This window comes from Odocoileus virginianus, chromosome 22 (genome assembly GCF_023699985.2).
Source record: "Odocoileus virginianus isolate 20LAN1187 ecotype Illinois chromosome 22, Ovbor_1.2, whole genome shotgun sequence".
NCBI classification, from domain to species: Eukaryota; Metazoa; Chordata; class Mammalia; order Artiodactyla; family Cervidae; genus Odocoileus; species Odocoileus virginianus.
This window is the reverse complement of record NC_069695.1, coordinates 47763144-47787690: the sequence shown is the minus strand read 5'-3', so window position 1 is coordinate 47787690 and position 24547 is coordinate 47763144. Positions and strand designations below refer to the sequence as shown.

General features: G+C 37.3%; 1 long non-coding RNA gene across 1 annotated transcript in view; it reads left to right on the top strand.

Moving 5' to 3' along the window:
- The window catches only part of LOC110143082 (uncharacterized), a 199234-nt gene that overhangs the window by 172303 nt on the left and 2384 nt on the right, over positions 1-24547 (top strand). Inside the window, exon 3 of the long non-coding RNA XR_011482820.1 lies at positions 14891-14967. This is a non-coding gene — a long non-coding RNA (uncharacterized lncRNA). The remainder of the gene's footprint in view (positions 1-14890; positions 14968-24547) is intronic.

Here is a 24547-nt window from a genome sequence, read left to right as displayed (position 1 = left end):
CACAAATTGTCCAAGACAGAAGGTAAAATTCATCTTTTAGTTTTCTCTGTCTCTTTTTCCTTCACACGTATTAGAATTGTCACCAAACTGACTCTCTGCAGCCTGTAGATGCAATCTGGAAAATACGTATTACATCCATTGTTCACTCATTCAGCCAATATTTTCAAGCACTGTGTACTGGGCACTAGATTACGTACCAAAGTATTTAACTGTGAACTCGACAAACAGGATTTCTGCTCACATAGACTGTATTACAGTTGGAAAAGAAGGGAAAAAGTAAAGTAAATAAGCTAATATAATAAGTCCATAATATGTTGCCATGCAGGAAATAAATTGTGTGACATGATCAAGAATAAAAAGGGTGAATTTATTTGAATATGATAGTTAGAAAAGGACTCTTTTGAATTGAGAAGTGAATGATGAGACCAATTCAGCCATAAAAAATGTCCTGGGAAAGGGCATGTTTGACATTGGTATTGTAAACTTCACTGTTCCCTTATTGTAAACTTTAATTTCCTTACAAATGACCCATGGGTTCATTCATCAGTCGGCCACTGCCAACCATATGCACAGTAAATGTGTCAGATGTTATTCAAGATGCAGTAATACAGCTGTGAGACAGAAGTTTAGTCATTGAAGTATGTATATGCTACTGGAGAGTTAGAAATAAGCTAAGAGTAAGAAATCAAGAAAAAATGTCAGGCAGTGGTAAGTGCTACAAAGACTCAGTAGAATCACTGGGAGGTTAAGGGGTCTTTTCAAGACATGACATTTAAAAGTGTGATTTGAATGAAAGAAAGGGTTGGTCATCCAAAAGGAAATGCCCAAGCAAAGGTGTTAAGGCCAGCAGAAGGTCTGTGTGTTTGTATCACAGAGTGAGAAGCTTGGCCGAGTGGGCGACAACAGGAGAATGCTGCAAGACGATGTTGTATAGACAGCAGATAACCATGGCGGAGGCACGGATTTTAAGAATAAGCCTGTCACAGCCTATTTCCTATAAAACATCGTAAAACTAATGATGTGTGTGTAGTTTAATCAGTTTGGTTTATTTTCAGTGATAGGATATCATGCACCTTTACCTCTTGTCTTTTTACAGAAATGTACTTTTCTACATACAACTGTAACGGATTTAACGGGGACACTTGATTGTCATGATAGAATGTTAAAAACCTTATATTATCAATTATTTGGTAAATGTATAGCTTCAACAACTGGGCTGTGCTTGGGGTTGTACCATAAAGAATTATAAATCTTCCTCTCATTCTCTTACAGAATAAAAATGCATCTATTGTAGGGCAGTATTACATTTTGCAGTTTCATCTAGAATTGGCATTTGGATTTATTGATCTCATTAAGAAGGGCTCCCATAGTAACAGGAAAAGTAGATATCAAGTGAATTATTACACACCTGGATCTTCAGAAGAACAGATGTTGGCTCAATTAGAAGAAATGGAAATGCTAAACAGCACCAAAAGCATTCGCCACAGGTGTATTGCTGTTTACTTGCTATGAAATGGATTCACATCCAAACCATCAGAAGGGGACCACACCACGAATAGTGTAGAAATTAAGGAAAAACTTAACATGGTTTTCATAAACCTAAATACTCTCTGAGCCACATTTCGCTTCATACAGTTAAATATTTTTGAGTGTAGAAGGCACACAAACTGATAGGAGCACTTAAACACGCTCACAAGTGTGGGGAGGGAAACTTTGATTCATTTACTTTTCATTTCCCAGAGTTTACCAATCTGTGCAAATAGCTCTGCTCTCTGAATTATAGGAGTTGCAAAGTGGGATAATCAAACACAGCAGGGCACCCTCGTTCTTATACATATATGCACAGAAGAGCAGAAGTGTCTTCAATTTTCTAAGAAATTCTCTCAATTATCAGATAAATTAAAAATACATTTTGGAATCAAAATTGAAACAGGACATGTCCTGTATTATTTAAGACTCATAAAGCAATTAAGACACATCTCATTTCCCAGATATATATTATAATCAATGCACCTACTATAAGAACATAGGAATCACTGCACCTTCACAAAGATTTTAAGCTTTTGAGTTTAGTAAAATATGGAAAAGAAAAAAAATTATAATTGGATTAATATCCAATAGCTTGGGTGGTAGGAATTTAGTCATATGAAAATTGAATGGACAACTTTTAAAGCACTGTAATTTTGTCTACCTTCCATTATGTTGTAATTTTCTTCTGGCAAAATTCAGCAATTGTTTGATGTTTACCTTTATAATTGTGTTAAAATATTTTACCTTAAGATAAAGCTTTTACTTGGTAATTATACATGAAAGATATTGGATAAAAATATGCCTTTAGTTTCTTAAGTAAATTGGAATTTTGAGTTGACACCATGAAACTAACAATATTTTATATCAATTTACTATTTTATGTGTGCCAGGATGATGAGAAAATACAGATATGAGCTCAAAATATAAATTATAGGTTTTTAACAAATGAAGAATAAAGCTGTCACAATGTGCTATACAAATTTTTTTCATTAATTTAAATAGTCAATGCTGAAGACAAAATAGAAATGAAAACTTTCTGTGTTTTCATTAAGTGACTTAATTTATATTTAAGCCATTTACAAAATGGTTTCTATTAGTTATAACAAAATTACTAATTTTTTTCAACTAAGTGATTTATATATCTAAGCAATTGTCCCAGTTCTGCAATAATACAAATTAAATTTAAATATTAAACTTTAGTTCTGAATTCTTATTATTAAAGGATAGGGATTATTAGAAAACTGCTACTAAAATTCAGATAGAAAAGCAGCTATACAGAGCTATCAGTTCAGTTGCTCAGTTGTGTCCAAATCTTTGTGACCCCATGAATCGCAGCACACCAGGCCTCCCTGTCCATCACCAACTCCTGGAGCTTGTCCATCAAACTTATGTCCATCAAGTCAGTGATGTCATCCAACCATCTCATCCTCTGTTGTCCCCTTCTCCTCCCACCTTCAATCTTTCCCAGCATCAGGGTCTTTTCCAATGAATCAGTTCTTTTCATCAGGTGGCCAAAGTATTGGAGATTCAGCTTCAGCATCAGTCCTTCCAATGAACATTCAGGACTGATTTCCTTTCGGATGGACTGGTTGGATCTCCTTGCAGTCCAAGGGACTCTCAAGAGTCTTCTCCAATACCACAGTTCAAAAACATCAATTTTTGGGTGCTCAGCTTTCTTTATGGTGCAACTCTCACATCCATACATGACTGCTGGAAAAACCATGGCTTTGACTAGATGGACCTTTGTCAGCAGAGCTATCACATGATACCTAATTACAAATGAATTTTGAGAATTGCTCAGTACTGTTCTGAATAAACATGAAGTTCAACATTCTGAATTAACAAACCAAATGACATTAATGATTCCATTCTGATGATTTGAATTTTATTGACTTTTAGGTTTTATATGTTTGCAAGTAAATTTTCAAATTTATTTTTTAATAGGAACAAATGAGGTAAAAAAAAATCATATCTGTTTTTTGTTTTTACCCATTTACATTACTTTTAATTAATAATATTTAAATATAAGCCAGACTAAGATTCTTCATATATTGTCTTCCATTAATAATGGACAGTTTTCTATAATGATCACTTTTCGTTAAGCTAGAGGAAAATGGTATTGAAGCCTGACTTCAAATACCAAATTTACTGCCTACTAGCTCATAAATTTGCTGTTTAATAATAACATTATCAAATGTTTGATAATAACATGAAGTTCCTGGGCTTCAGTTTCCTCAGTTGGAAAATGATGGATAAGAACAGTACTGTTTTCATAGGGCGTTATGAAGATTAAATAAGTGATATTTGGAAAACCCTTAAATCAGTGCCTGACATGCAGCACGTGCCCTGTACATATTTGTAGAATAAAAGTATCACCAGTCAAGCAGAAGAAACAAACCCCTTTCCAAATAATGCGTCTGGAGAGGCTGTGCAAGAGAAGGAATACATAGCATAACATAATGCTATGCTATTTTTTTTAATCAGAAAAAATTTGAAATGGAAGTTTTTTTGTGGGCTCAATGGTGAGTTGTAAGCCTTAGAGAAGACGTTAGAAGAAAAAGCACAGAAAGTTTGGACAGTACTTGTGTTGTTGTTTAGTTGCTAATTTGTGTCCTACTCTTTTGTGATCCCATGGACTGTAGCCCGCCCCAGGCTCCTCTGGCCATGGGACTTCTCAGGCAAGAATACTGGAGTGGGTTGCTGTTTCCTTTGCCGGGGGATCTTCCTCATCTCCAAAGTCAGCCCAGTTCCTTTGTGCATGTGGGGTTTAAGTAACATGTAAGGAGGCTTGTTTTGTTGTGGTTCATCTGCAGAACTCATCATTCATTTGGTTCTTCTAAAGGCTTCCCAAGTGGCAGCTGGGCTGGAACCTGTCTGCCAATGCAGGATATGTAAGAGACACAGGCTCGATCTCTGGGTTGGGAGATCCCTTGGAGGCACAGCAACCCACTCCAGTATTCTTGCCTAGAGAATCCCATGGACAGAGGAGCCTGGCAGGCTACAGCCCATAAGGTTGCAATGAGTCGGACACGACTGAAGCGACTTAGCCCGCACGCACACAATGCACTTCATGGGGTACTTTTCTCCTAAATCATGGGGTATTACTAACCTTGAGTACTGCAGCAGGGCTTGCCAGGTTTCTCATTTAAACTCTTAGAATATGTTCATACTTAATTTAGAGTGTATTATCGTGATATCAATTTCACAAAATGAGGCATTAACTCATGAAAGAGGGGAGATGCACATATTCCATCTATTCTGCCTTCCTGTGTTCTCTACAGTATATCTGGATTGATGGACTGTTACATTAAGCCAAGTCTAAAAAGCAGCTGGCCCTTTTCCCTAAAGGCATATTCTTACTATGTGAGCATAGAATGGGAAAAAAGAGAATTTGTCTTCTCTAAGCCCATGTGTAGAATAGAATTGACTACTTTAGTCTTATACATTAAATAACAGCAGCAAGTGGTGAAAAAAATTGCCATCTTTGGTTTGTCTTAGTAAAATACCTTCATTAAAATTTCACAAGTGTCCTGTTGAAATAGGTAAAAAAGAAGTACTTTTTAATTAGCCATGCTTTTGGGTTATCAGTAGTTAGGGAAAATCTCTCACATTAATAGTGAGGGAAAAGGTTCTGATCAGTAAACATTAATGGCCAACTTAAGCAGTGGTGGATTCAACTGAAATACTTTAAAACCAGAACTTTCCAAACAAGACACAAAGAATGTATCAAATATTCTGTCTTTGGAAATACTGGTTACTGACTTTTTCATCAATGTTCTTCATTCTTATCCCTGTAATATAACTTGAATATAATACTTATAATGAAACAGTCTATATATTTTGCTGTAGTAAGTAACAATAGTGTTATGATTTTACAAAAAGGGGAGTAAGTATTCATTACTTACATTTCTAAACTTGATGTATTTCTTCAAAAAAGATAATGGAGTAGGGATATAGTCAAGAACCTGAAGGTCATTGTTCTTCATTTTAATAAAAGATATCTGGAAATTTTAAATGTATCAAGTGGGATACAGCAGTCTTTTTAGCTTTACTTTTCCCATAGAGATAACTTTATATTTCATCCAAATGAAAGCAATCACTTCATTACAATTTTTCTGCATTCAGTATCCTCAATCTGAATGAGAAACTTTTCTTTAATCCAAATGGAATTTTCTATTACACTATCTGTATTATATTTGTAATTACATTGAAGTTACTGTTTGCTTATAATTGGGTCATAATACATAATGCAAGCTAAGAGGAAATAACTAGCTGTGTTACAAACCATTAATTTTCAGAAACAAAGCTGACATCTACAGATGTAATTTGCAAGTCAAATATATGCTTTTTCCCTCTTGTATCCTTTTTTATTTACAGGAAGTCTTGGTTGAATTAATAAATAAACAGTGGCTGAAATCTTTCACTTTAATTAGGATGAGGTGGCATTTGTGGAGGAATGTTTAACCAAGAGATCCAAGATGCTGTCAGACAGAGGATTAACAATGAAACAAAGATCTGAATAAATGTGTGGTTTTTCAAACAAAACTCACCAACCACACAAGGGACCACACTTTAGATAAGACTCTTGCATTTAATATGAGATCCTATAGCCTTGCTCTTTGAACTGTGATAAATTGCTCAGCAGGTGTCTTTGGGGATATAAGACAACAAGATACTATTGTTTCCCCTGAAACTGTCAAGGCCTATTATTTTCTAAGAAGTTACACAGTTTGGGAAGTGGGGGGAAAAAAAAAAAGATTGTTAGCTGGAATTATAACATTTTACAGATGTTTTGTTTTCATTAGTAAAACAAGATTACCATCAATTTTATTGTTGTTGTTGTTGAGAAGGTACACTAGTGGTAAAATGGAAAAGAATATGCTTCTTCTCCAGGGATGACAAACATGTAAGTAGACTTTTACATTTTGCATTTTTCTACTTTTTGTGTCAAAATTCAAATTTTGGAGTGACTGGTCACTGTGCGCATTAGAAAGTGTTCTTACCTCCTTTTCCCTGTATATTTTCTATCTATGCTGAAGCAGAGATAAAGCTATCTCATTCTTTTATTTTAAAAGCACCCAATGGAGTGTGTTCCTCTGGTGTCTCAGATGGTAAAGAATCTACCTGCAATGCAGGAGACCTGGGTTTAAACCCTGGCCTGGGAATGATCCCCTGGAGTAGGAATGGTAACCCATGCCAGCATTCTTGCCTGGAGAATCCCCACGGATAGAGTCTGGTGGGCTACAGTCCATGAGGTTGCCAAGGTCAAACATGACTGAGCACACATACACACACATTTGGAGTGTGCTCATCTGTACGGCAGCTGTCTTTACTTAAAGATTTACAGGACCTTCCTAGAAGCCAAAGATAGGTAAGATATATTCTCTATCCTCAACGAATATTCTACATATTTGTGGCCATAACACAAGTACACACGTTGGATTAGAAGCATGATGGAGCTGTTACAAGTAAAGTTAGAATATTTCATCAGAGGAAGGCATACATTCTAGTTTTGTATTATAATATGTATAATAACTGCACAGGACACTGTGGGGCTTTCCTAAGACAGGCCTTCCTCCATATGCTCTGCTGAAGCTCCTCTCTGAAGTATCTAGATAACAGTATTTGATGCACATCTCCTTAGTTGTTTTACAAATGTGAAAACTGCAGCACCAAATGGACGAATTTGACTACTTGATGACCGTGAACACAGAAACCCAGCCCTCCTGGAGCCCAGGGACTAATAACGTCTGCCACTGTGATACCTCCTCTCCTCACCATCATCCAATCAGAGATTCATGCACAAGCAGACCACAGACCCTGAGAATCCCCCTTCATCCAAGTGGCATTTAAAAATGCAAGGCTTTGCCAAAAACTTGATTTTGCTGAAAACCTTTGGGGAGCTTGAGATTTTGGGGGGCCTGATCCACCCGTCTCTTTGCATGGCCCAGCAGTAAACCTTTCTCTGCTTCAGACAACTACTGTTTGGTTTGTTAGAACACCCCACGGGTGTGACACAGGAACCCGCTCTAACAGTTGGAGAAATGAAACAAGGGAGACTTATTCATCCATTTTTAGCTGATGTACAACTATCTACACCTTCATGCATGTGGCATTCACACCTATTGCATGCATATTTGATTTCAGGTGGAACACCACCCAAATTCACACAGAAAATATTTTTTAAAGAGGCACATGACTCCAGCTTAGAATTTAAGAAACTTAATGCACAGGCCAAAATGTTGTCTTTTCAAATCTCACAGAGCCCTGTAAGTTATACAGTGCAGACAAAAATCATCGACTATACCTTTTCATTGATTTACGTGGCCCTTGACAAGATCCCATGACTCCTAAGTTTTTATTAACATGATAAAAAGTGATTTTGCAATTATGTTGATTTAGTATTATATTTGGTGGTATGTATGTGAGCAGTCTTGCTGAGACTTCTCCTTTGCCCTTGGACATAGGGTATATTTTTTTGGTGGGATCCAACATTCTCCTGTCGATACTTGTTCAGCAGCAAGTTGTAATTTTGGAGATCTCACAGGAGAAGATGAGTGCGTGTCCTTCTACTCCATGATCTTTTTATCATACAGGACCACGAGCTGACTGTGGCTCAGATCATGAACTCCTTACTGCAAAATTCAGACATGAAGAAAGTAGAGAAAACCACCAGACCATTCAGATATGGCCTAAATCAAATCCCTTATGATTATACAGTGAAAGTGACAAATAGATTCAAGGGATTAGATCTGATAGACAGAGTTGTCTGAAGAACTATGAAGGGAGGTTCGTGACATTGTACAGGAGGCAGGGATCAAGACCATCCCCAAGAAAAAGGAATGCAATAAGGCAAAATGGTTGTCTGAGGAGTCCTTAAAAATAACCGAGAAAAGAAGAGAAGTGAAAGGCAAAGGAGAAAGGAAAGATATATCCCCTGAATGCCGCGCTCTAAAAAATAGCAAGGAGAGATAAGAAAGTCTTCTTCAATGATCAGTGCAAAGAAATATAGGAAAACATTAGAAAGGAAAAGACTAGAGATCGCTTCAAGAAAATTAGATACCAAGGAACATTTCATGCAAAGATGGCTCAATAAAGCACAGAAATGGTATGGACCTAACAGAAGCAGAGGTTATTAGGGAGACGTGGCAAGAATACATACAAGAAATATACAAAAAAGACCTCATGACCCAGATAACCATGATGGTGTGATCACTCACCTAGACACAGACATCCTGGAATGCGAAGTCAAGTGGGTCTTAAGAAACATCACTACGAACAAATTTAGTGGAGGTGATGGAATTCCTGTTCAGCTATTTCAAATCCTAAAGGATGATGCTGTGAAAGTACTGCACTCAACATGCTGGCAAATTTGGAAAACTCAGCAGTGGCCACAGGGCTGGAAAAAGTCAGGCTTCATTCCAGTCCCAAAGAAAGGCAATGAAAAACAGTGCTCAAACTATCACACAATTGCACTCATCTCACATGCTAGCAAAGTAATGCTCAAAATCCTTCAAGCCAGGCTTCAACAGTACGTGAACCATGAACTTCCAGATGTTCAAGCTTGATTTAAAAAAGACAGAGGAACCAGAGATCAAATTGACAACATCCGAAAAAGCAAGAGAGTTCCAGACAAACATCTACTTCTGCTTTATTGACTATGCCAAAGCCTTTTACTGTGTGGATCACAACACACTGGAAAATTCTGAGATGGGAATACCAGACCACATGACCTGCCTCGTGAGAAATCTATATGCAGGTCAAGAAGCAACACTTAGAACTGGACATGGAACAACAGACCGGTTCCAAATTGGGAAAGGAGTACGTCAAGGCTGCATATTATCACCCTAGCTATTTAACTTATGTGCAGAGTATATCATGCAAAATGCCAGGCTGGATGAAGCACAAGCTGAAACCAAGATTTCTGGGAGAAATATCAGTAACCTCAGACATGCAGATAACAACACCCTTATGGCAGAAAGCAAGGAACTAAAGAGCCTCATGATGAAAGTGAAAGAGGAGAGTCAAAAATTGGCTTAAAAGTCAATATTCAGAAAACTAAGATCATGGCATCTGGTCCCATCACTTCATGGCAAATAGTTGGGGAAACAATGGAAACAGTGACAAACTTTATTTTGGGGGCTCCAAAATCACTGCAAATGGTGACTTCAGCCATGAAATTAAAAGACGCTTGCTCCTTGGAAGAAAAGTTATGACCAACCTAGACAGCATATTAAAAAGCAGAGACATTACTTTGCTGACAAAGATCCATCTAGTCAAGGCTATGGTGTTTTCAGAAGTCATGTATGGATGTGAGAGTTGGACTATAAAGAAAGCTGAGCACTGAAGTATTGATGCTTCTGAACTGTGGTATTAGAGAAGACTCTTGAGAGTCCCTTGGACTGCAAGGAGATCAAACCAGTCCACCCTAAAGGAAATCAGTCCTGAATATTCATTGGAAGGACTGATGCTGAAACTGAAATGCCAATACTTTGGCCACCTGATTGGAAGAACTGACTCATTGGAAAAGACCCTGATGCTGGGAAAGATTGAAGTCGGGAGGAGAAGATGATGACGGAGAATGAGATTATTGGATGACATCACCAACTCAATGGACATGAATTTGAATAAGCTTTGGGAGTTGGTGATGGACAGAGAAGCCTGGCATGCTGTAGTCCATGGGGTCACAAAGAATTGGACCCGACTCAGTGACAGAACTGAGCTGTACTGATGTGAGCAGTTAAGCTTTACCATTAACCAGGGACATTTCCTCAGGTGGATATTTCGGGTTTGGGCAACAAAGAAAATTGCATTTTGCCAGTTCAATGTGCAAAACTTAATCTTTTGAAATGGATGGAATAAAAGAAAAATTACACATAAGTAAAGCTTATGTGTAGACAAAAGTTTATGAAAACTCTAAATTGAAATACACCTTTAGCATAAGCATCTTAGTAAGATGCAGTAATTTGGATTCATTCTTCGACAGAAAGTACACGAATAAGGTAAAAGAATTACTGACCATTAATTTCTCAGTCACTCAGTTATGTCCAACTCTTTGCAACCTCATGGACCGTAGCATACTGGTCTTCTGTGTCCTTCACCGTCTGCTGGCGTTTGTTCAAACTCATGTCCTTTGAGTCGGTGATGCCATCCAACCATCTCATCCTCTGTCAATCCCTTCTCCTCCTGCCTTCAATCTTTCCCAACATCAGGGTCTTTTCCAATGAGTCATCTCTTCGCATCAGATGGCCAAAGTATTGGAGTTTCAGCTTTAGCATCAGTCCTTCCAATAAATGTTCAGGGTTGATTTCCTTAACCATTAAATTCTGTTAATTCCTACTGGATAATTCCAAGGTTTTCATTTTGGTTATTAATGAAGAGAACATCATATTTGTTGGAATCATATTTCTACTTGAATATAATTCAGATACTCTTAAAATTATGGTTCAATATCAAGAGTGAAGGCTTTGTTTGACATCCTTTTGCTTATAATAAATTTTATATTTGATTTCTCAGTGCACACATTTTTAATGTTTTGCTTTTTAAGCTGTTTTGTGTCTGGTATGGGAAAAAGGCAGACATTAAAAAAAAAAAAAAACTACTTCACAGATAGGCATTTTTAATGCTGTGAAAGGGAAGAGAAATGCTAAAGTTCACTTAATAAAGATCATGAAAGGGCCTGTCAAAATATTCCAGGATCAAGGAGCAGCAGTTTCAAAGGTGCAGTTCCAAAGATTCTTTATATTCAAGAAGCAAATAGTTTCCCTTAATCTTTCATAAAAGTGCTTTTGTAGTCTCATCCACACAAAAACAAAACGAAGAACAAAAGATTATATGAAGTTACCTAGAACTTTGTAAGTTAGTTCTCTCTGAAACTTTCTTAGTTACTTATAAGACATATCAAACCAGAAGCCTAAGGAACTGAATGATAGATTTATATTCCGTTTATGTTTTTATTCTCAGACTTGAATAATTTTGAAACCAAGAACTTCTTTTGAATGAGAGGCACTTTTGTTCTACAGTTTTAAACAAACACTTCTCCTTTTACTTCTCCACCCCATTGGGTCTCCTGACATCTCAACAGTGTTTTTTCTTTTTCGAAACACACATTTACTTAGAGAACCAACAAATAAGGGACTCAAAGAATGACTACTTAGAACTAATATTGGTTTTAAGATATGTATTTTATATTATTTCATGTCTTCTTAATCTCTTGGTGCCACCCAGGAAAGATCCTACCATATGATTACAGGAATCGATCTTATCTGCTGTACCAGCTGGGAAGTTTTTAAAGGTAAAGGAAAAGAGAATCACACCTGCTTAGACAAGAATGTTTATTACCTCTCTTGCCAGGAGGTTTGCTAGTAAGTTGGATTCCAGATGTAAGGAGCGTCTGAGATGTGAGTGGCTGTCAGCTTGGAGATTTTGGAGAAAGAATAAAGGCCTTGCTTTCAGGCAAAGAGAAATTTCCTCCGATGTTGTCATGTCACTAGGATGAAGTGCCCACGTTGGTGGCAGCCTTCCTGCAGTTATGAAAGAGCCCTGAAAACAGAGCTGAAACGGGATGAGCATGGAGGAGGCAGCAGTAGAACCAGACTCCTGGTAAACCATTTCCATGGGGAGTGTAGTGATCTAATGAGTTGCTGAGCCTATTCACGATGCAGTCCTGAAACTGGCGAAGGACTCAGCTTTCTCATACTTGGGTGAGAAGAAAATCTGGGTTATTTATCAAGAGGAGAGGAGAAGGAATACACTTTTAGTGGGTAACGGTATGTGCTACGGATGCCAACCTAACTCAAGGGACATAGGTTTTCCAATGACCTTGCATTTTATGCTTTCCTAAGCTCACACACAAGCCCCAAACTTCACAAGGCTCACTAAAGATGTGCTAAGGCTGCCTTTAGAAATATCCTATGTGACAGTAGCCAGAGTGCTTGCTTGGGAATAGCTACTTGTGATCCTTGCCTCGACTCAACCACTGAATATTATACGACTTCCTTTTCCTGTTTCCCAAGTTGTGAGAGAGACAGAAAAAAAGGTGACATTAGATTCAGTAAGCTCCATGTCTATTTTTGGCAGTTCTGTGATCCGGCATGTGCTGTGTGTGCTTAGTCAGTCAGACGCAGCTCAGGGACCATGAGTCGCTGCCACTGCACACTGAAATATGAAACGCCTCCTTCATAGGCAGTCTCCTGAGTGCTGGCTTTAAGCAGTTCCATTGGCCTGCACTATCTGCACATACGCAAACATATGTAAATAAAGGGCTTTCCAGGTTATGCTAGTGCTAAAAAACCCACCTGCATGGCAGGATACGCAGGAGATGCAAGTTCGATCCCTGGGTGGAGAAAATTCCCCTGGAGGAGGGCATGGCAACCCAGTCCAGTATTCTTGCCTGAAGAATCCCATGGACAGAGGAGCCTTGCAGGCTACAGTCTGTGGGGTCACAAAGAGTTGGACATGACTGAAGCAACCGAGCACACATGCATACATAAATAAATGTCTATGTTTGTGTATAGGTACTTGTTTATTCACATGTGAATTTATTATATTTATTTAGACTTTTAAATAATTATCTGATAAATATTCTGTGAAAATAATTTGACCTTGGAGTACAAAATGAGCAGGTCAAAAGTTAACTGAGTTTTGCCAAGAGAATGCACTTATCATAGCAAAAACCCTCCTCCAACAACACACGAGAAGACTCTACACATGGACATCACCTGATGGTCAATACCAAAATCATATTGATTATCTTATTCACGGTCAAAGATGGAGCTCTATACAGTCAGCAAAAACAAGACTGGGAGTTGACTGTGGCTCAGATCATGAACTCCTTTTTGTCAAATTCAGACTTATATTGAAGAAAGTAGGGAAAACCACTAGAACATTCAGGTATGACCTAAATTAAATCCCTTACGATTACACAGTGGAAGTAAGAAATAGATTTATGGGACTAGATCTGATAGACAGAGTGCCTGAAGAACTATATATGGAGGTTCATGACATTGTACAGGAGGCAGTGATCAAGACCATCCCTAAGAAAAGGAAATGTAAAAAGGCAAAATGGTTGTCTGAAGAGGCCTTACAAATAGCCAAGAAAAGAAAAGACACAAAAGGGAAAGGAGAAAAGGAAAGCTATACCTGTTTGAGTGCAGAGTTCCAAAGAATAGCAAGGAGAGATAAGAAAGCCTTCCTCAGTGATCAATGCAAAGAAATAGAGGAAAACAATAGAATGGGAAAGACTAGTGATCTCTTCAAGAAAATTAGAGATACCAAGGGAACATTTTATGCAAAGATGGGCACAATAAAAGACAGAAATGGTATGGACCTAACAGAAGCTGAACCGAACTGAACTGAAGTATTTTGTGGAAAAGAGTTGGAAAAAAGGCAAATTATAGAAAGAATAAAGGAATCTGAGTTTAGCACAAATTTGAGAGAACTAAATGGTGGGAAATTACCTTTAGCTAACAAAACTTAAATTATTATAGAAGATGGCAAATATATGTTTTCTAAGTTTACATTATAAGAATTAAATGATGTGGCTTATTTGAGATAGATTATATTGAAAAATTGCTCTGGAAATTCAAATGAAACACTGCACTGGCCAATTATTGTATCACTATTCTTACTAGCAGACATATATCATACAAAACTATATGTTCATTCTGTAAAATAATTTAGTTGTATAAGAAGTAGTTTAAATTATCTCTTCAACATTTAAAACTTCTTAGTGCTAGAAATAAACCATCTACGTCTTTCATATCCCTCCACCATGCTTAGTATAGTGTTGAGTATCTGTCTTACCAGAATGAAACATGGTCTCCAAAAACTTGGTTTGAGAGATTTTCAGTGGTTGTTTAGCCCATATTGTTTCATATACAATTATTATTTATTCTATTAGAGAATTATTTAAAAAATAAAAGAATGATTTTGAAAATAATTTAATAATTTCTGGGAGATTCCATAACAGTTGAGTATTTTTGTTCCACCTCATAACATCTTGGTGATTGTATTAAATGTCCATATTAAGCATCCATAAGTTGTGCAGTCAAACATACAGGTAAAAAACCTTGAATCTGACAGATGTATATGTGAAATAAAATATTTTAATGTCAAGGATTATTTTAAAAAATCTATTCCCTAGCATTAACATAGTACCTAATTATGTATTTTAAAAAAGCTCCTCAGTACCATTTTTTTGTTTTGTTAAAAATCTAAAGGTGCCCAAAGCTATAGCAACCTGTATTTAATAAAATATTGCTCATTGTTTTGCTAAAATGTTAAGCCATGTGTGCACATCCATATATTTGAAGTAAGATTGTTAAGATGGACTGACCCACTTTTTTTTTTTTTTCTACAGGAAATTTTTCTCCATCAAAAATTGCCTCAACTTCTGCCTGAAGGGATTTACTGGCCCAACAAAGAATCTTCTTCCAGGTAAGATGTGGAGCCTGCCTCCACAGGTTGGCATTAATTTGCTTTATTTTTCCACTAAGGTCAGAAATTAAACTGATGTCAAAACCAAGCTAAACTATGCAGGAGGGGAAGTCTAAGGAGCTGTTCTTCTTCAGGGAATCACGGCGAGTTAGAAAGTTTAAAGGTGGTGTGTGGGTGTGGCCTGCCTTCTTGTTTTAAGATTGCGTTTACTCACAATTGAATATGTTTGCACACATTTTCTATTGATAATGCCCGTATGAAAGTTTTACCGGATAATGGTAGCCTATTATCCAGACTGAGCTCTTGCTGGGATGGCGTAATTGAAGGTGATAGGAAGTGGGTTTGGTGATTGGCAGGCCTCAGTGTTCCTTCTTTACGAATGTAGTCATGATCGATCTGGTTTGTGACTAGTTTCGATGTCACGAGATTACAGTACTGAATGACGTATTTTGTTCTCCATTCACTTCTGTGAGTTTGTAGTCAGAGAGCAGCCATGTTGTACAGCTTTCATTGTTCAGAGAGAAATTGGTTCGGTAGAATCTAGGTTGGCCTGAGAGAAAGGCTGGGAACGGGATGTAGGAGGAGCTGAACCGAGAACTGCACTTGAGTTGAAGGCTCTCAGGAATTTTCAGTCTGATTCTGCAGGGACAGATGAGAAGTGACGGTCTGGGGCTGTCTCCTTAGAGTCCGTGGATGGAAACAGATGAAGAGACAAAAACCACTGCTCATTAATTTGCACTCGGACTTTCCTTGCTGAAGTATGCTCAGAGAGTTAATTGAAATCTTTACCCGTTCTTCTTTATGTAAGGGATTCTACCGATTCTTCTGTTCTGTCATTCTTCATAACTGTGAACTAATGTATTGATGTTGAGAACTTCTTTTATGATATCAGACTAGCATGGCCAGCAAAGTTCATGGAGTAAACCCTTCTGATAAATGATGACTTAAATAGGAAATGAATCTTCTCTTTTCATTTAGAAAAACTTTCTGTTAAAGCAACTGCCTTTTTTTTAATGTTTTAATTATACCTATAAAACTTTAATCAGACTTGAGACATACTAATGATTGTTAACTGACTAGATAAGTAAAGATTTAATATGTATCTCTGAGAGAGTTTTATATTTCAGAGATAGGAGTAAGCATATCCTAGATTTTAAAAAATATGTACATCTGACAAGCACAGTTGGATTCCTCTAGACTAGTCTATTAGGTTCAACATTTAACTGTAGAATTTGCTCTCTTATTTGGCTTATATTCTTGATGTATTTTTATGTGTTTGAATGATGCTACTGTAATATCAAAAGTTTTTAATTGCATTTTGTATTCCAAAGCAATGATGGAGAAACTGAAATATCTACACAAACACATAACTGATTTGTAACTATTAATTACTGTGAACTTTTTAGCTTGTTAGAGAAAGATAGCTGGAGAGAAGACAATTTTTGCTTTATAACAAATGAACCAGTGGTGGGAAATGGGACACTATGTTTCATTAATAGTATAAAGCTATTAGTCAACTCTGGTAACTAAGTTAGATAAAAGGAGTTGTAAAGAAGAGCTTGCAAAGTTGATTTACCTTGACTAGTGAAAATGTTTTAAGTTATCTGCCTTCAGGTCAAAATGATGGCCATTATAATTCCTCTCACTGAAAAAACAAAAAACATGATAAAACAAAATAATAAAGTGAGTTTCTTATTTCATGGCCTCCTTCTGTGAATAAGAAGCCAAAACTATATTTACACCATTAAACATGTTTTAAAATGGAATGAAAATTAGATATTTACATTTATCCCTGTGCTTTAGCATTTAGTGATGTGTATGTAATTTTTTCCACTTGAATGCACAAATAACTCATTGCTTTTTAAAATCAGACTTCAGTGTACTGAATAATGACAAGATTTAAGATTTGTGCTGATATTTATCATAGAGTTGTGTTTGAAAGGAAATGCATTCTTTTTATAGTTATAGTGCTTAGATAGTTGTTTTTCTAATGTTGTGATTTAGTAACACTGATATTTCAATAAATGATCAATTGCTGATGGTATGTTTGTGAAAAGAAGGTTAAAAAATGAGTTCTACATTTAAAAATGTCTCTACAGTAAGGTAGCATTAAAAAAAGTTTTACAATTAGAAGTTATTCCACAGACTCAGTTTGTAGTGGCAAGAATGACAGAATGTGTATTTGTGTGTGTGTGCATGTGTTTTTAAAAATATTTTGATTCATAACACGGGCTTCATAGTCTTGTTACATGGGTATATGGGCAATACCTGATCTAAAAATATGTTCAGAAATCAGTTACTGCAAAATGAACAAATCCAAAGACAGTTCATCTCTATTAAAAGCTTTTATATTCTTCATCTAATCTATCTCCTAATGCCACCTGGATTGACATGTCAGAAAAAATTTATATGACTTATTTTCAAGGACTTGACATCATTTCTGTTGCAATGTAGGTCTTCTAAGTTACAAACACCACTATTGTTATTTTACCAGGAAGAAATAATTTTCAAAATACCACATGACTATTTTTTAGAGTTCCATGTTGATTGTCCTGTTTTTCACATAATGGTGCTTCAAACGCTAAAATATAAAATCAGGATTTTTTTCTTCTGTTTGTGTTTTGAACTTGCCTATTGGATTGTTGGTACTCAGGAGTGCAGGGAGAAATTTAGTGAAAACAATCTGAGAACTCAACCAGATCCTTACTTCAGATCATTTAATACAAGGTATGTGCCAGGAACCATGGGGGTCAATGATCCTTGTCAAGTTGCTTACAACTGTAACAAGAGGATTTGAAAACCAAATGACTGTAACAGCTGACAAATGAGCTAAGTTTTAGAATCAGCATATAAATCGAAAAACAAATATAGGCTGAATCACCCCTGAACATCCCTGAGAAAAATGCCACTGCCTATCAAGACAATTCTCTAGTGTTGGGATACAAGCTATTTCTCTGATCAAATCATGCTCATGGTTGGTATACAAGCTATTTCTCTGATCAAATGCTCATGGTTGGTGAACTTCTACTATGGTAAGCATTATAGAAATAAAATAATTCAGTAAAAGCAGATACTTGCTGTCTCTCTCTTGTTTCAGTCAGGCCTATACTCACTAATTGATCTAGTTAGATAATTATCTCTGTCCGCCTGTTTGTCTGCTTTTTTGTTTGTTTTTATTTCTTTGTATCTATGTCTTTTTATTTTGCTCACTGCCATGTGCCTCTCTATTCCCGGGTATCATTATTTGAATGCTTGATGCAAGGCTCAGGCAGCGTCACTGCAAACCAATGACAGTCCATGAGAGGGTTTGAGATGAGGACAGAGTGTCTGCAGCACTCTACGGACTTCTGAAGGGCCATGGGCAGCCTCCTGTCCGGGACAGGGTAGAGAAAAGCAGCGTGGCAAGAAGGTATTGGGATTAGTTCCTTAGACATGGGTGTGCCTTTTAAGTAATCAGGTGAAGATGGATATAGCATTTCAGGTGAAGGGTATTACCCAAAGACACTGAGTGGAAAAGAGTAAGACATATAACTTGTGTAACATAAACTTGAAAAGACATTGGAAAGCATTTTAATGCTGGGATAGAGACCACACTAAAGTGAAACTCAGTGGAAATGAAAAAAAAAATTTTTTTTTTTTAAACTTGCTTGATATAAGCAGAGCTCTGCTTCAAAAAGAATAATCTCAAAACAGTTTATGGAATGTAGAGCTATAGAAATAAAGATAATGCAATGCATACAGTGGCAGGAGAGATAAAGATGATCAAAGATGACTTTGAATTTTTTGAGCTTATCTTACACAGGGAATGATTGTGCTGTTTAAAGAATTAGGAGAATCAAGAGTCTTCTGATTCAGAAGTCTTCTAAATCAGAAAAAATAATATTTTTGCTTATACTATTTTTTTTTGCCTTTGGTTTTATTTTTCTATTTAATTCTTAGTCCATCTCAGTTCTTTTGGACTGTGATATAGGATCTAATTAGATTTGTATTTCTACTAGGCAGTTTTCCCTCTGACATTATTGAAAAGTTAACCTCTTTTCTATTAGTTGGGTTTATGTAGCTTTATTATATATTATACATTTACTATGACATATTTATAGTTATATAGCATTTATATCCTACATAGTATCTAGCATTATACTGTACATTACATTTAGCACTTGATCCATCCATCTAAATATCTATATAATTTATTCCTAAACAAGAATATATCCTTATTTTTTTTTAACAGTTCCTCTGTTTGTTATATTTGACTTACTTTTAAATGGAAATGTGTTTTATTCTTCACTGAAAATTGTTCAGGCTACATTATAAAATGGTACTTGTATTATGTTTTCTTCTAAAGTAGGGATACTTGTGAAGAAAGCAAGAAGGTTGGGATAAGAAGCCTAAGGAAGCCCATATATTCAAGTAAAAGTTAGAAATGGTGAAGTATCCAAGGAGGTAAATTCAACACCAGATATAAGTTTAGCCCTGCACTAGTGCTCAGTCATTCAATTGTATTTATGTGTATAAATATAAGAAACAATGTGAAAGTGTGGTTGGTTTAGACAAACCACAGTATGTTGCTCAACATGGTACAATATTTTTGAAAGACTGTACAAGTTCCTTCTATGGGGATGGAGTGACACCATCAGTTTGGAATGATGTTGACTATCTGGTTGGAACAGCAGAAAGTATTGGTCGTCTTCAAAGCTCTGAAAAAATTGAGAAATGGGAAATAATTCTGTGATAAAGCTGAGCTCCATGTCAACTCTGGGTTGCATAGATCTCAATGAACAGGTTAGGTCCAGACTGGCAGGGACTGAAGTCATGAGACTGAAGCCCCAGGCAAGTCGACATAATTTGGAAATCACCAATGAAACAGTGATCCATTCAGTTACTCTCAGGCAAATGCTGTGGACTGAATGGATTCTTGTGTGCCCACAAGTTCACATGGTGGAATCTAATCACCAGTATGAGAACACTTGGAGGTCTGAACTTTAGAAGGTCAAGATCGTGAGGATGGAGTCCTCCTAATGGGATCAATCATTGGTGGTTAAGCCAACAGTCTGCAGTATTCCTTAGAGCAGCCTGAACTAGGACAAGCAACTCTATTTGTTGAGACATCACATCCTTATGATTTCTTTATTTTATGTTTGCTAAGTGTTCAATCCATTTTTAACATACTTTTAACTTGTCACTTTCTTATTTACCTTATGTTTGCTACATTGTAGAAGAGAAGTGTATTTTGATAACACTGGTACTGATATTGTTAAATACTGAAAATGAATATGTCATTAACAATTTTAAGTGTGTAATAACTTAGTAACCAGCATTTTAAATAGCATATTTTGCTAAACATTTTGATGGAATGTTGTATAGATGTATAAGTGTTTCGATGTTTGAGGATTTTTGTTGTGATTTAAGGCAATGGCATCCCACTCCAGTACTCTTGCCTGGAAGATCCTGTGGACGGAGGAGCCTGGTAGGCTGCAGTCCATGGGGTCACGAAAGCTCGGACACGACTAAGCAACTTTGCTTTCACTTTCCACTTTCATGCATTGGAGAAGGAAATGGCAACCCACTCCAGTGTTCTTGCCTAGAGAATCCCAGCCTGGTGGGCTGCCATCTATGGGGTCGCACAGAGTTGGACACGACTGCAGCAGCAGCAGCAGGAAGGTGTTATTTTTCCCACTTGAAGTAATGGAACATAGGCTCCTGTTATCCCCAAATCCACTAACACGCTTACGTAAATGTTTTATTCTCAAATAATGAAGAGTTTTTTATAGCAGTACTATTACTACAGTTAGTAAAACTGCTAGTACTAGTACAACTATTACTAATCCTCTGCTCCTTTTCCTAATCTTTTTCTTATTACCTTCTTTTCTTATTAGAAAAACTATTACTACATGACTTGAAGCAGGTAACATCTCCTCTGGAGACAGAAATTAACAGTGGTTGGTACAGAGGTAAAATATTATGTATATTTATACATGCTGGATACATTTGCATATAGAATTTGATATAAATTTTATTTCCTAACTGGATGCAAAACTTCTTTTTTAAATTACACTGTTTTTCAAGAAGGTTAATGCATAGCAAAGTTTCCTTAAGCAAATGTGAAACCACATGATTTCTATATGCCCCCAAATATACCCTCTCATTTTCCAGGATATTGACACATCAAAATGGGGGAATAATACAAAAGTTTATCAACTTTAGTTCCCTAAAACCTTCTTAAAAGATATGTGGGTCCTAATGAAATGCTTCCCTGGTGGCTCAGATGGTAAGGAATCCGCCTGCAATGCAGGAGACCTGGGTTCGATTCCTGGGTCAGGAAGATCCTCTGGAGAAGGGAGTGGCAACCCACTCCAGTATTCTTGCCTGTCTTCTCTGGACAGAAGAGGCTGACATACTACAGTCCGTAGGGTCACAAAGAGTAGGACATAACTGAATGACTAACAGTTTCATGTTCACTGAAGTATTTCTGTTGCTACTGCTAAGTCGTTTCATTCATGTCTGACTCTTAGCGACCCCATGGACTGCAGCCTACCAGGCTCCTCCGTCCATGGGATTCTTCAGGCAAGAGTGCTGGAGTGGGTTGCCATTAGTTACTGAAAAAATCTCTATTTGTGTCTCCTTATCTGCTTTTTCCTACTTTCTTTAGCAATGTCTTTTATCCATATTGAGAAGTGTGTGCTTGTGTGAGCAAGAGAGGAAAAAAAACTAAGTCATTTTTCCTTGGTACATGAATAATGTAGGGTCACTTTCCTGTTGGCATTTGTCCTTGGTTTTAGGCCAAGATCATGGAAGGGCAGGAGACTGTTGGGTCTCTGGTTGTTACACCCCATCCTTAGCCCAGCATATAGAAATACTGAAGCAAAGAGGCAAGGCTTACATGATTAAGGGTCTTAGGTGGGCAGTAGTAACCTCTCTATTCCTTTGTTCTACTCTGATCAGTGGCAAGCAGCTTGATGTCTTTTCTAATGTAGGAATAAGTTTTTTAAGGAGTGCATTTTTATATAATCTATAAAGACTATGTCATTGCTTTTATTTATTTATTTTTGAAGTGTTAACTATCTTTATTGTGGGAGTCATTTCACAATATATATGTATATAGAAATCATCACTTTGTACACCCTAAAACTTACACAGTGCTATATGCCAATTATATCTCAAGAAACCTGGAAGAAAGAAAGGAAAAGATAATCTAATAGTCCAAGATGTCTACTGGAACTGGAGCCATCACATTCATCCTCTAGTTAGAAAGGTAGAGAAAAGAAGCAAAAGGCAAATGGCCATGCTTCCCACTTGAGCCAGCCCTTTTAAGTATTCTTGTGCAAAATTTTACCTTCTGTTTTTTTTTTCCATTTATTTTTATTAGTTGGAGGCTAATTACTTTACAGTATTGTAGTGATTTTGCCATACATTGACATAAATCAGCCATGGATTTACGTGTGTTCCCCATCCTGAACCCCCCTCCCGCCTCCCTCCCCATCCCATCCCTCTGGGTCTTCCCAGTGCACCAGCCCCGAGCACTTGTCTCATGCATCCAACCTGGGCTGGTGATCTGTTTCACACTTGATAATATACATGTTTTGATGCTGTTCTCTCAGATCATCCCACCCTTGCCTTCTCCCATAGAGTCCAAAAGTCTGTTCTGTACATCTGTGAAAGACTATGTCATTGCTTTTAAATGGAGGAAAAAAACAAAAAGGCTTTTTCTTCATTTATGTCTTAAAATAAATGTATCAAATGTGTGACTTAATATAGTATACCTTACTGAGATGAATGATTTGTAAAGAGAAGGACAAAGGCAGTTTTCAAAGATAACTTTTTTCCCTGGTAAATGTTCCTAAAGGCTGTGTGTACTGTGTCACATGAATGCAGATACATTATTCCCTATTGAAATGTATAGCATTAGTAATAACCTCAAAATTATCCACAAACCCTCAGTGATACTGCTGCTATATTTTTACCGTAAAACAGCAAGCCTCTTTGTAATGACTTTTCTCTGTCTAACCATTGTCTATCAAGAACTGTGTTTGTTTTCTGAAAGAGTGAGCATGCCTGCAAAGAATAGTTTATTACTTTGCCTCAAGAAAAATCAATTAAGAATTTTGTCTAAAGCTTTATCAAACGCAGCAGAATTTATACACTGCTGGAGAAAACTGAGCACCCAAGAATTGCTGCTTTTGAACTGTGGTGTTTGAAGAAGCCTCTTGAGAGTCTCTTGGACTGCAAGGAGATCCTACCAGTCCATCCTAAAGGAAATAAGTCCTGTATATTCATTAGAAGGACTGATGCTGAAGCTGAAACTCCAATAGCTTCAGCATCAGTCCTTCAAATAAATATACAGGACTTATTTCCTTTGGCTACCTGATGCGAAGAACTGACTGTTCAGAAAAGACTCTGATGCTGGGAAAGATTGAGGGCAGGAGGAGAAGGGGACGACAGAGGATGAGATGGTTGGATGGCATCACTGACTCAATGGACATGGGTTTGAGCAAGTTCCGGGAGTTGGTGATGGACAGAGAAGCCTGGCGTGCTGCAGTCTTTGGGATGGCAAGGAGTTGGACACGACTGAGCGACTGAACTGACTGGAGAGTGTGTGCATGTCAGGCTTGGTCCTGGGGCATGGTTTGCATCGGCATCCCATTCTACCTGGGCATGAAATGCAATAGCTGTTGTTGTTGTGTAATCACACAGTCATGTCCGACTCTTTTGCGACCCCATGGACAGTAGTCCTCCGGGCCCTTCGGTCTGTAGGATTTCCCAGGCAAGAATGCTGGGGTGGGTTGCCTTTTCCTTCTCCAGGGGCCTTCCTGACCCAGAGATCAAACCTATGTCTTCTGCATTGGCAAGCAGATTCTTGGGGGCTCTTGCCAAGAGCACTAGCTTTCCTAGCGCAGGCTTTATGAGGGAGACATACGGATCCCATATGGCAGAAATATACACAGGCCCTCCTGAGAAACACAGGGTTTCACTGTGAGCTTAGGAACAGTTAGTATCTCAGGATAGAGCAGAAAGCTTATGAGCAGCACTTAGGGGTGTAGGGAATTACACGCATCCATGGTTTTGCTAGAATGAACTTCTAGAAGAAAATACTTGCTGGACTTTGAATATCCTGTGCCCTTTCTTAATAATACACAGTTTTGTAAATGCTGCCTCCTCTGTTTGGGATGCATTTTTAACCTGGCATGTTTCAGAACTTGACTTAGATATCACCTCTTGTTGGGAAGTCTCCATAACTTGTCTTTTATTTTACAAATTTTACTTTTTATAGATGACAATATTGTCCAAAAGGCATAGAATATGAGGTCGTACAAAGTGGATCCAGAGCCGCCTTTTCACGTCATCTCCCTCCTACTCACTACCTATAGCAGCAAACTCTTTCCCTATCACTCAGAGCAGGATAGCTACTCTGTTCCCCTGTCCTGTGTGGTCCTGTTTGCTTGATCTGTTTTTCTTGGGTGGTACAGTTCTTAATCTAGAAAAATACTTATAATAATGGTCAATAGATCTGTTGATCTCAAAGAATTCTTTTGAGAAGCTAGAGTTGATATCTGAAAGTTCCTGTATAATGCAAAGTTAGACT